The sequence below is a fragment of the Dermacentor albipictus genome, chromosome 8 (genome assembly GCF_038994185.2).
Source record: "Dermacentor albipictus isolate Rhodes 1998 colony chromosome 8, USDA_Dalb.pri_finalv2, whole genome shotgun sequence".
In the NCBI taxonomy this organism is placed as follows: Eukaryota; Metazoa; Arthropoda; class Arachnida; order Ixodida; family Ixodidae; genus Dermacentor; species Dermacentor albipictus.
Genome location: NC_091828.1, coordinates 135,774,613 through 135,787,500, shown reverse-complemented (window position 1 = coordinate 135,787,500; position 12,888 = coordinate 135,774,613). Strand labels below are relative to the sequence as shown.

Below are 12,888 nucleotides of genomic sequence, written 5' to 3'. Positions count from 1 at the left end.
TCGTGTCTTACGTCGAGGCTTCCCAGTACTCTGATCGACCCCACACCTACGTCATTTGCGCCTTTCCAGGCTCAGGACTCAAGGGACAGACAGCTTCGAGCTCTCTACGCGCTGCTACCCCCACCGAAGCAGAAGAAGCCGCTATTGTGCTGGCCGTGGCCACAACAGACGCCTGTATAGTTATGAGCGACTCCGAAACCGCCATAACAAACTTTGCGCGAGGATTAGTGCTACAGACCACACTAAAGCTCCTAATGTCACTACACAACAGAGAAGTACTACAATCAATAGAGTTGATATGGATCCCGGCTCATGCGGGTAATCTAGGGAACGAAGCGGCCCACGAACATGCTCGAGGATTCGTCAGCTGAGCAGAAGGCCTGCCGGAACCGGAGACCTGAAACGAAGCCCTGCACTCATATTACGACATAACCCAATATTACCGTAGTAGACGACACACTAGGTCAGCACCACACAGTAAACTAAACAAGCGTCAGGAGATCACGTGGCGCAGGTTACAGACAGACTCATACCCGAACCCCTACATATACTAGCACATTTACCCGGACAGAGTACGTCCGTACTGTCATCTGTGCGGCGAGCTAGCTTCTCAAAGTCACATCCTCTGAGAGGACCCCCTCCCCCGATCCCTGGCCTCTTCCTCACCTTCATCGTGGGAGGAAGTGCTGCTTAGCTGCAGCTCGGATGTGCAACTCCGAGCCGTAGAGCGAGCCGAAGAGGTCGCCTTCTGTCCTTCCTGACAAGCCCATGAATTAGCGCCCCACTGCCGAATAAAGTTGTCTCTCTCTGTCTGCGGTGGCTGCTGTGAACCGCGCCCACGTGTTACCCACGCGCTGCTCTTCGCGATCTCCGGATTAGCGAAGCAGTCGCGCCACACTTCGTTCCGTCTGCGACGTGCCGCACGAGACCGAGTCAACCGAGTGTCCGCGCCAGCCAATACATCGCGAAAGGAAAACACGTATGGCGCTGCGTTCAAATTTCGCATTAGAGAGTATCGTTATCGGTGTTTCTCTTCTTATTCTTGTTACGTTTTCGTGCGCACTGATCATGGAGAAGGCAGGTGCTAAGTTCAGTTGAACTATACATTACGCGATGGCGATTTCACAGCGTCCATATGGTTTTCAGAAGCGAACTATTTTGCCAATCACGGTAAAAACTGACTTGACAATACAAACCTGGTTTCCCGAGGTTATGCGCACATTTATCGAAAAAAAGGAAACATTTCAAATTACGCTAAAGACCAAAATGAGTCTGTTTATAAAGCTAATAAGAACGACGTCCTTATTAGCTTTAGCCACGAGGAACTTGGAGCTATCACATTCTCCATCCACAAACTACCATATCCTAGGTTCATATACTACTCGATTCCGCTTGCCCGAACACAATCGGCACACGGTAAGAGCGATAATGTTATATAAACGTAGCGTCGCTTAACTTATGGTATCAACGAAATCTGATTATTTATTAATTCTTTATTTTCAACACTGCCAGTCTCAAAGAGATCAAAGCAAGTGCCTAGACTACGCAAAACTAGTGAATTCCACCACATCATCAAAACGTTCAGAAGCTGGAAACCTCTCGCGCAACTAAGCGTTTGTAGTGCGACAAAAAAAAAAAAAGGTCCAGCGACAGATCGAAACGAACACGCAAGAGTAACATCGAGTAACAAACACGCCGAAAACTAACGACTTGCGATGTTTAGTGGAATGCATTCATCTAGCATACACCGCGTCACATTACCCGATACGTTAACCGATTATGCTCTGACGCAGTGCGAGCTTCCTTCCCGCAGTGGTCCGGTACGGGCTCAAATAATCACCGGTCGCCCTAGCATAACCACAAGATGCTATGAATAGCGGGCGTGCTATCGTAAAGTCCAGAGTACCAAGTTGCTTTATTTGTAATCGGTGCACAAAATGCTCAAGGTATTAGAAAAGAGCGCTAACTTTCATGGGCTTGTTCATACATGTTATAGCTAAATGCAGTAATAACGCATCGGACACGGAAAGCGGAAGGAACCGACGAAATCCTGAAGCGTTTCAGCGCTTTGCAAGCTTCTTCCGTTTGGCCTGTTTCATGCGCTACTACTCTATTTAGCATTACCAAGTTAATACTTCGCATGGGCATTGCTGCGCGTGTTCCACAGCCATGTTTTGCTTCCGTTCGCCTTACAGCTTGGAAACAGAGCGCCATGAAATTTTTTTTAGAAAGAAGTCATGGCCACTGACCTTGACAGGAGCCCCACTGAGCCACAGAGACCAGCAGAACGACAATCACCAGCACATTCATAGTTCAGCGTCGTCCCACCGGAACCTTCGGCCGCGAAGGAGGACCTTCGCTTGCACTTTACTATGTTTGTAGCTAGCTCACACCCTTTTTTCGTGTGGTCACAATAAGGCGCATACTTTGTCCTTTCGCTGTCGCAACGAATGAAAGTCGGCTGAGCGCCACCTCCCGGCCGATACATGTAATGGGTGGTGCCGTACACGGCTTCCGAAATCGAGCAGCGCGTGGTTGCGCAGCCCGACCTCAGAGACCATGTGCCGTAGCCCAGCGCCGCTATCTTGTACTCGTTCGAAAAGCCGACGTTCGATTTCGCCTCACGCGATAAACCTAGGTTGGCCTAGGCCGCGATATCTGCGCAGCCTGGACAATCGCACGAGGCGAAATCGAAGGTCGGCTTTTCGAACTTGTACAAGATAGCGGCCCAGATCGGAGATCACGACCAGCTCCGGACAGAGCCTTCCATGCTTGCTGGTTTTTGGTAATTCCTTGTATCAAAAGGGCGCTGCACTCAGCTAGTTGATATTGCATCTTGTACGGGAAACAGCGCGATAAACGAGAACTGAGACACACGAAACGCGAGCGATAAAAAGGTAGGAGGTAAGAGAAGTAGCCAACGTCACAAGAACAAGCTGCGAGTTTCCGGGCACCAAATTAGATAACAGCGCGACGGCCGGCAGACAACTAACGCAAACTGTATCGATCACGCAGGCAAACTGAAGGCAATTCTAAATAATAGGCAAAAATAGGGGGGGAAAGAAAGAAAAAGTAAGGATAACATACAGCATATGTACACAATTAAAACCATAAAGACAACAAAAGTAAATGTGAACAATGATGAAAAGGAGTGTTGTGAGTGAAAATGTACGTAAACACTTAAAAAGAAGATTAGAAGAGGGCAGGAAGACGAAAAACTCGGCGCCCTTCTACTCTGTAAAGAAGGATGATCATTAAGGATGGTTGCTTAATGGCGAACTACAGGATCGGCGCTCGTATGGGGAGTGCTTAACGCCTGCTTCACTTCCGCCGCTGGTCGGCCCGGTAATGCACCATCTTCGGGACCGTGCCTAAAGAGTGCTTAAAGGGACTGACAACTGGCCAGAATGTGTTGTAACACGTTGATGGAAATGAAGTGACCATGGTTTATAGTGATATAATCCAGCACGCTGTTCGCGATTTAAGTCAGTCAGTCAGTCAATAACTTTATTGAGGTCCTGAGGGGGTTTAAGCCGTTGGAGATCGCACGTGGGGAGCCCCTTGGGCCGAAACCGTAGGCGACGACCAAATCGGGACGGGAACGTGGTGAAGCTCCGCCAGTTCTTGGGCCCTCTGGACGACATTGAGTTGGAGTTTGAGGTCCGGGCTTTTGAGGGCTTCTTCCCATTCGGGCTCAGTGGAGAGAGGGCCCTCTGGTAACGCGGTACATTGCTAAAGCATGTGCGAGAGTGCGCAATAGAGTTCTGGGCAGTCTGGGCAATTTTCAATAGAATAAGCGCCAAAAAATGACAGCACACAAGAAAACCAGACAGGACAAGGCGCCTTGTCCTGTCTGGTTTTCTTCTTGTGTGCTGTCATTTTTTGGCGCTTATTCTATTGAAAGCTATGCACCAACTAGCCCCACAACGTGTTTTACTGGGCAATTTGCCGGGATTTCTGAATTGTAGTGGCTTAGTAGGCCTCATGACGAATACGAGTCCGTTTGCAGCATTCAAAACGCGGCCGTCTGCGCGCGTTCGAGTTTGGCGTGCGGGAGCGGGTATTTCATTCTGCCTTTTCGATAGTGTGAGGTAATTTCTTGGTAAGTGAGTAGCGGGTCATTAAACTGAATGTCCAGCCCCTCGGAGGCCGTGGGACCGTCGCGGCGGACAAGTTGTCGCGAACGGTCGTGGGCCGTTTCATTGAGGTTGGGTTTTTGCGGGTGAATGTCTTTCCCCATTTGAGCGGGGAACCAGGAGAGACAACGTTTGCACTCTTTTGAGCTCTCTAGTAGTATATGCGCTACCTCTTTCGATACGTTGCCGCTTTCGTAAGCCTGAATTGCAGCACGCGAACCCGTGAGGACGTGGGTAAATGTGGGGTCTGCCATGGCGATGGCTACGGCTATCTGTTCTGCTTTAGCGCTGGCGGTCGATTTAACCGATGCCGATTATCGTAACGTTCCGTTGCCGTCCACAACTGCTATCGCGAAAGTTGATGTATTGCCGTACTGGGCCGCGTCCAGAAATGCGGTGGCTTCACGATCCGCGTCGGTGCGGTCGAGAATCGCGCGGGCGCGGGCCCGGCGCCTACCCACGTTGTATAGTGGGTGGACGTTTCTGGGAAACGCTGAGACTCTGCAGTTGTCTCTAATTTCACTCGGTAGGGTAATAGCGTGCTCGAGATAGGGAGATGGGGAGACATTAGCTTCGCTTAGAGTTAGTCTACCGGCTTTGGACGAGGATAGGCGGAGTATTTGCGCCATAGTCTGAGCCTCGAACACTTCGTCGATGTTGTTATGCATGCCTAGCTGATCAACCTTTGCTGTACTTGCTCTTTGCGGAATGCCCAAAACCAGTTTGATGTTCTTGCGCATGAGTGTGTTTAGTTTCGCCTTTTCTATTTTCGTCCAATTGTGGGCAGAAGCGACGTAATTAATGTGGCTCATAAGGAACGCGAGTATCGCGCAGAAGGTTATCTTCGCAGAGACCCTTCCTGCGTCCTGAGACTCTGCGGATGAGTCTGATCAATATTCCTATTCCTTTAGTTTTTATGAGGTACTCCCTTACGGCGGTGTTTCTGTATCGCGTAACCATTATCATTTATAGTCATTTGGCCCTGTACATCACGTGTCATCTTCACGAACGTCACCTTCACAATCGTTCTATCGCCTTTTGCCTAGTTACCATGTGATGTTTTGACAATGCGCGAGTTGCGCAGCCAAACTTGCGTATATATATTGTGTGTTTCCGTCAATGAAGCCTCAGAGTAAGCGCTCGTCCGTGTCTCTTCTTCTTGTGTCGTCTGTTTGGCGCTATAGTACTTCAGTACTAACTTTCGGAGACTGGCATTACGCAACGCGCTGTGCTTCGCGAGCTTCGAAGCCAATGGCGAGGATTACAAAGGCGGAGTCGGTGCCATTGCTGACAGCGGGGAATTCTTTTAATGAAAGACATGGCACCGCACGGCAATGAGCTTAATACGCTCCTGACACTGCCCAGGCGGCGCGTCCGAGCAGCGATCGTCAGCGCCTCTTGCGGCACCTTCCGTCAAAACTGACACTGACGGACCACGCTACCAACGCGGATCTGCCAGCGTGATCGCTTGTTCATGCTTGTTTTGAAACGAACAAATGGCGCAAGTTTTGCTGTGTGGTTTCTGACCAATCTTAACTTTAGACGGTCGGATGCGCCCTGCCATTCCTCGTAAAGTGAAAAGCTCTACGCTGCCGGGCACGTTCACAGCGTGAAAGAAACCGGTGGTGTGACTGTGCTGGTGAAGTAAACGAGAAGAAAGGGGGTTAACCGAGGGGCCCGATTTTCTTATTAGTCATATCATGAGAACTGAATCATGAGAAGTGTCACTTCCACCAAGACAAATACAACTGCAGCGTATCTCTAGCCTGAGTACACTCAATATCATATTGCTACGGGGTTCGCAAAATGAAAAATGTTCGCAATTGAAAGTTCGCAAAATGCTTGCCAAGAACATTATTGAACCGTCATGTAGTCCATGGGCGTCGCCGGTTGTGCTGGTAAAAAAGAGGGATGGCTCATGGCGCTTTTGCGTGGATTATCGGCACCTTAACAGGGTTACCAAAAAGGACGTGTATCCCCTACCTCGGATTGATGACGCCCTTGACTGCCTCCACGGTGCTCGCTATTTCTCCTCTATTGACCTTCGCTCCGGCTATTGGCAGATTGCCGTGGACGATCTCGACCGCGAGAAGACTGCCTTTGTTACACCCGACGGTCTTTATCAATTCAAGGTGATGCCGTTCGGCCTATGTAACGCTCCTGCCACTTTTGAACGCATGATGGACTCCCTTCTTCACGGTTTCAAATGGTCCACGTGCCTGTGCTACTTGGACGACGTTATAGTATTCTCCCCAACATTCGATACGCACCTCGAGCGCCTCTCAGCAGTCCTGGACGTTTTTCGGCGAGCCGGTCTGCAGCTCAACGCATCGAAGTGCCAATTCGGCCGTCGCCAGATTACCGTCCTTGGACATCTCGTTGACGCGAACGGAGTGCAACCGGACCCAGGCAAAATCCATGCTGTTACGCACTTCCCTGTTCCGAAGTGTGTCAAGGATGTGCGCAGCTTCATCGGCCTTTGCTCGTACTTCCGGCGTTTCGTCAAAAATTTCGCGGCCATAGCACGACCACTAACCGAGCTTTTGAAAAAAGACGCCCCTTTCCAGTGGGGCGATAACGAGGCCTCTGCATTCTCGCTTCTCATCGATCTTCTCACAACGCCTCCCGTTCTGGCCCATTTCGATCCTTCTGCGCCTACCGAAGTCCGTACTGATGCCAGCAGTCACGGAATTGGCGCAGTACTGGCACAACGCCAGCCTGGCCACGACCGTGTTATCACTTGCGCCAGCAGGCTCCTCTCGCCCGCGGAGCGCAACTATTCCATCACTGAGCGTGAGTGTCTGGCCCTAGTTTGGGCGGTTGCGAAGTTCCGCCCATACTTATATGGCCGACCCTTTTCCGTTATCACAGACCATCAGGCGCTTTGTTGGTTATGCTCATTGAAAGACCCTTCAGGAAGACTTGGTCGCTGGGCCTTACGCCTCCAAGAATATTCGTTCTCTGTCACCTACAAATCTGGCCGACTACACAAGGACGCTGACTGCCTGTCTCGCTACCCGGTAGACGAGCCAGACGACGCCGACAGTAGTACCGCCGACGGCATTTTCTCTGTGTCTGCCTTCGCTATAGCATCGCCGATGAGCAGTACCGAGACCTATCGCTGCGCGTACTCATCGACCGTCTGCGCTCTACACCTACCGACGCATCCGTTCGCCGATATGTCCTCCAGGGCGGCATTCTGTACCGAAGGAGCTTCCTCCCTGATCTTCTTCTCGTCGTGCCAAAACATCTACGACAGACTGTGCTCTTTCATATGCATGACGCACACACTGCAGGACATCTTGGCGTAACCCGCACGTACGACCGCGTCCGCCGCCGCTTCTATTGGCCTGGTCTTGCTCGCTCCGTCCGACGCTATGTTGCTGCCTGTGATCCCTGCCAGCGTCGGAAAACGCCTCAGGTGCTACCTTCCGGTCATCTCCAGCCGATCACCGTCCCTGTGGAACCGTTTTTTCGTGTTGGATTAGACCTCCTCGGTCCCTTTCCCACGTCATCCTCTGAGAACAAATGGGTAGCCGTCGCAACTGATTACGCCACCCGATACGCTATCACGCGGGCTCTACCTACCAGTTGCGCCACTGACGTCGCGGACTTTCTCTTGCGCGACATTATCTTAGTGCATGGCGCCCCGCGACAGCTGCTTACTGACCGTGGTCGTAACTTCCTCTCGGAAGTTATCGCCGACATTGCGCGTTCGTGCTCTATTCAACACAAGCTGACTACCTCATACCATCCTCAAACCAATGGCCTGACAGAGCGCTTAAACCGTACTCTTACCGACATGCTGTCCAAGTACGTTTCGAAGGACCACCACGACTGGGACGTTGCCCTTCCTTACGTCACCTTTGCTTACAATTCTTCCAGGCACGACACCGCCGGATTTTCTCCATTTTATCTACTCTACGGTCGCGAACCGACCTTGCCTCTAGACACGGTACTTCCTCCTGCTGCGACCTCAACAACCGAGTATGCGCGCGACGCCATCGCCTTCGCCGATCATGCACGCCAGCTTGCCCGTGCTCGACTGACGGACTCGCAAACCACGCAGCAGCGTCAGTACAACGCCCGCCACCGTGACGTACAGTTTTCGCCTGGTGCACTCGTGCTCCTGTGGTCGCCCTGTCGTCACGTTGGACTTTCCGAAAAGCTCCTTTCGCGATACACAGGGCCCTACCACGTGCTGCGCCAGGTGACGCCTGTGACTTATGAAATTGCTCCTGTGAGCTCAACCTCGTCATCTACTCTGGCGTCTAGTGATGTCGTGCACGTCAGTAGGCTCAAGAGCTACTACACTGCTTCAGAGTCCAGCCTCTAGTCGCTCCGGGACGGCGCTTTTGCCCCCGGGGGTAGTACTACGGGGTAGTATTCCCAATGATGAAGAGCCGAGCAGGAAGAAGACGAAGACGACGATTGGAATCTAGCGCGGGCTGTTGCCTCTTGGTCAACTGCGGCGTATTGCCTTGTAAATATACTTGTAAATAGCTTTTCGTCGGTGTCTTCCTACGTAACAATATTATGCTTTGATCAAGCAGCTCAATTGAGTGTGCAGGCATGGCTGAACTTACTAAACGTTAGACGTAGGCAAAGAAGGGAAAATAAGACATTCACCTGTTCGCAGCAATTGCTACAAAGGAAATGCAAAGGGGTTCCTCGAAAGAAAAGCCTCAAAGTTGAAGAAAAAATCGTCCTGGTCCGGGACTCGAAACCGGGACCACCGCCTTTCCGGGGCAGCCGGTCTACCATCTCAGCTAACCAGGCGGCTAGCAGATGGCAGGGTGAAGTCGAATTTGTCGAAAACACGAAGCAAAGGCAAGGGTTTGACGTAGTAGTTCTGCGGAAACCCGCAAGGTGGAGAGAAGTAATTAAAGAAGGGAAAATCAGACATCCACCCATTCGTAGCAATTGCAACAAATGAAACCGTAGGTGTTCTTATCCAACCATTTGAGTTACCGTTGACCCGTGCCGTAGACAAAACGTGTCCTTCCGGGGTGCTGTTTTGACACGCTTGCAAAGCCTCATTGGCCAGGGATGATAGGCGCCATATCATTTAAAATTACTAAAAGGTTCTTGTAAACAACTTGCAGAAAATTTTTACTAGACTGCTATTAGACAAGCAACCCATTGGACCACGAATATCCTCTGGACATCCCGATAAGATCCGAACGTCCAAGTCCCGGTCAGGATGTCCAGTGGATAACATGTGGACATTAATTTCGGTATGTCCTATTTAAGACATCCTTCAGACATCCACACGATTAAACTTCTGGGATCTAAACAAAATCCCAAAACTTTAATCCTATGGATGTCCGAAGGATGTGTTCAACGGGATGTCCCGTACCGGCCTTATGTGGGACCAACACACAGTCCAACACGTACTATGTGATCATATCGCGGCATATAAATCTCTACCACGGCTGCCTTCAGCGCACGCTCTTCCGAAAAGACATGTCAGCCAGCAATATGAAGTTGCTGCACTCATAATCAAACTTCCAATGCAGACGATAAATGGAGAAGTTTACATAAAGGACCGAAACTGCACAAGCATATGGGGAGGAAACGTCACAAAGCGGCAGGTAGAACGCTGGAACAGCTGCGCATTACCACCTACCGCAAAGCGTAACCCGCGTAACCGAATCAATCGTGCCCTATGCTCCCACGCTATCCGAACATGTCGAGAAAGAGGATTACGGCAAGCTCTGCAACGCCAGCAACCCCTGCCGTTGTACGGAGCAGTGACTGTCTTTACCCAGTCGAATCACCACTGTCTGTTGCATGCACACGCACGCTTTGCGCTGATTTGCGCGTAGTCGGTCACATGACTTAACGACGTGGTCTTATTGGATCTCTTCACCCTTCTTTGCAAGCTCGGAAATGCTGAAGGCTTGCAAAGGTTGCTGGGTTGGTGTGCTCCGCGCTCTCACAAGCTCAGTTCGCGCGTTCTCTTTGAACGTGGTGGTTGAATCGTTGTGCCATGTGCTCATGAGTTCCAGGGTGAGCGTTGGCCAGCTCCAGGTGAACGTTTTTGTCATGCGCTTTGGAGCTCCATTTCTGCGGCGCCTGTACGTCTTACGCCTATCAAGTGGTAAGTGACAGTTCATGAAATCAATGTTTTTTTATTAGCAGCCCCGCAAGTGTCGTGTCTGCGCATAATCGAAGGACAGGCATTGTAGTACATCCCCATCTTTTGCAGCGACGGTAACATCAATCGGCGATTGACCATGCGTTGTGTTGCGTTTGATCGCATCGTACTACTTTTCTGCAAACTTCTGAGCTTACTCTGTCCTATATTTCTGCGCAGCGCTGATATCCGCTAAAAGAAATTCTGAATTCGAAACTTTAAACCGTTAACTCCCCTGTAGCACACAGGATGAGCCCACGAAAGTTATCGTTGTTTTTACTGAACATGCAGTGGCGAATAATAAGAAAATGAGTATCAATTATAATAGCTTCCCGACACGCACTGTCCAGAATAGCCTTGCTTCAGCTTCGTTTGCGTTTTCTTTGCGTAACCGTGATTGCGATAGCAATCAATCGTACAACTGCGTAAGCTTGAAATAGCTGAAATTTTATACGCATTTGTATCGCGGTCGGGGCACATTTCTGCACGTTATGGCTGGCAGCGCTGCTGAATTTTAATACGCCTGTCTTTAGGGCTGCTATATTCTTACTAACAGTGCATGCACTTTTCTTGGAATAACTAAACCTTAGGGCGACTTGTTAGACTGTTAGACTTAATGGCTTGTTCGCAAGAGGTCGTATTTTTTAGTACGTAACAGTGAAACTTTTTCTTACTTGACTGATTCCTTCGCGTGCTCGTAGTGATAACCGTGTCGCTTAAACTTCGGTACGTGTGCTGTTGTTTTGTTTGCGTGACAGGGATTTCCAAAGTAATAGTAAAACTGCGTTCGTTCGGGATAATAAAACTTCGTTGTCGTTTGTATCGCGATTTCAGAATTTGCAGCCCGTGATGGCCGGTCGCGCTGCTGAATTTAACAGCTCGTGTATTTACGGCTGGTATTGTTTTTTGGCTAACAGTGTCGTGCACGTTGTCGCGATAACGAGACATCTGGGCGACTTGTTAGGTTTCTGCTTATTTACACGTGAACGGATGCATGCTAGTATGGTGTTACGGTCAAATTCACGTCTCAGCTCTGTAACGACGAAACGTGCGCGCTGATGAGCTCGTTCGCACGTGGTCGCAATTTATTATAAGAGTTAGTGAGGGTTGACTCCATCACACGCTCGTAGTGAGTAACCGTGTTGCTTAAGCTTCGTCTGCCATTGCTGTTTTGTTTGCTTAACGATCGCGATAGCAACCGTAAAAACTGCGTAAGGATTGATCAACTGAATTTACTTATTTCAATACTCTTAATGTCATGCAGGGCGTAATAAAGAGGGGTGGGATCCTACACAATAAGTGGAAATCGTGGTTTTGAAGTATGATGGGACAGCTTGTCGCTGACCTCAGAAGAAGGAATAACCGTGCACGTTTGTACGTGAACTTGGGACGTGGAATACAGATGTAGGCATCTGTATCACTATCGGAGCACTTGCTGCGCGTGATGGATAATTGGGCCGGCCGCACTGCTGAACTTTATCACGCTTGTCTTTACGGCTGGTATACCAACCGTAAAGACAAGCGTGCTAAAGTTCAGCAGTGCGGCCGGCCACTTCACCATTACGTACAGCGACATGCACCCAGTGACATGCACATTTTTCGAAATAATGAAACTTTGGGACAACTTGTTAGGCTGCTGCCTATTTGCATGTGGTCGGATGCATGCTAATATGAGGGTAATAAGATCAAGCTTAGGCCTCAGCTTCCTGTAACGATTGACACATTTACGCTACTTATACTATAGCTCGTTCGCACGTGGTCGTATTGTTTCGTATTAATAATGGGGAACGTTTGTCGATCTTCGTTGACTGCTAAATTTGCGTCACGCTACAGCCCTCACTGATTAAGCGTGTCGCCAATTGAGCTTCGTCTGCCGTTTGAGTTTTCTTTGCGTAACAGCGACTGCGAGAGCGATCGCAAAATAGCATGCGGTTGAAATAACTACACATTTGTGGGAATTTTTACCGCGATCCCAGCACTTGTTGCACGTGATGGTTGGCCTGCCGCGCTGCTGAATTTTCCCACGCGTTTCTGTCATACAATGCCCTACACATTCGTTTCTGGGAATAGCGAAATTTTGGGCGACATCTTTTACACGTTCTCAGGTGCATGCTAGTATGCTGGTGAGGTCAAGCTTACGTCTCAGATGTCTGTAACGATCAAATCGTTTACGCCTATTAGGCTATCGCTCCGAATTCGCACGTTGTCCTATGTTTAGTAATGGAGTCCCGGCCGCGGCGCCCGCATTTTGATGAGGGCGATATGCGAAAACACCCGTGTACTTAGATTTAGGTGCATGTTAAGAACCTCAGGTGGTCGAAATTTCCGGAGTCCTCCACTACGGCGTGCCTCATAATCAGAAAGTGGTTTTGGCACGTAAAAACCCCATAATTTAATTTGACTGTTAATTAAATTTCTGTCGGATGCGCGTTTTATCGCGTTTTGCTGGACACGATAAGAGTTTGTTCACTCACTCTGTCAAGTGATTTACCGTGTCGCCTAAGTTTTGTCTATCGTTGGAGTTTTATTCGCATAATCGCGTTTGCAAGACCAATACAATCGTGGAAGTTCCAAATAACGGAACTATATTGTAGGCATTTGTATTTCAATGGC

The 12,888-nt window shown here is 49.7% G+C and overlaps 1 long non-coding RNA gene across 1 annotated transcript in view; it reads right to left on the bottom strand.

Annotated features, from left to right (window-relative positions):
- LOC139049197 (uncharacterized) overlaps nucleotides 1–2,609 on the bottom strand; it is a 39,827-nt gene extending 37,218 nt beyond the window's left edge. The window contains exon 1 of the long non-coding RNA XR_011508179.1: nucleotides 2,250–2,609. This is a non-coding gene — a long non-coding RNA (uncharacterized lncRNA). The remainder of the gene's footprint in view (nucleotides 1–2,249) is intronic.
- Nucleotides 2,610–12,888: the final 10,279 nt, after the last annotated feature.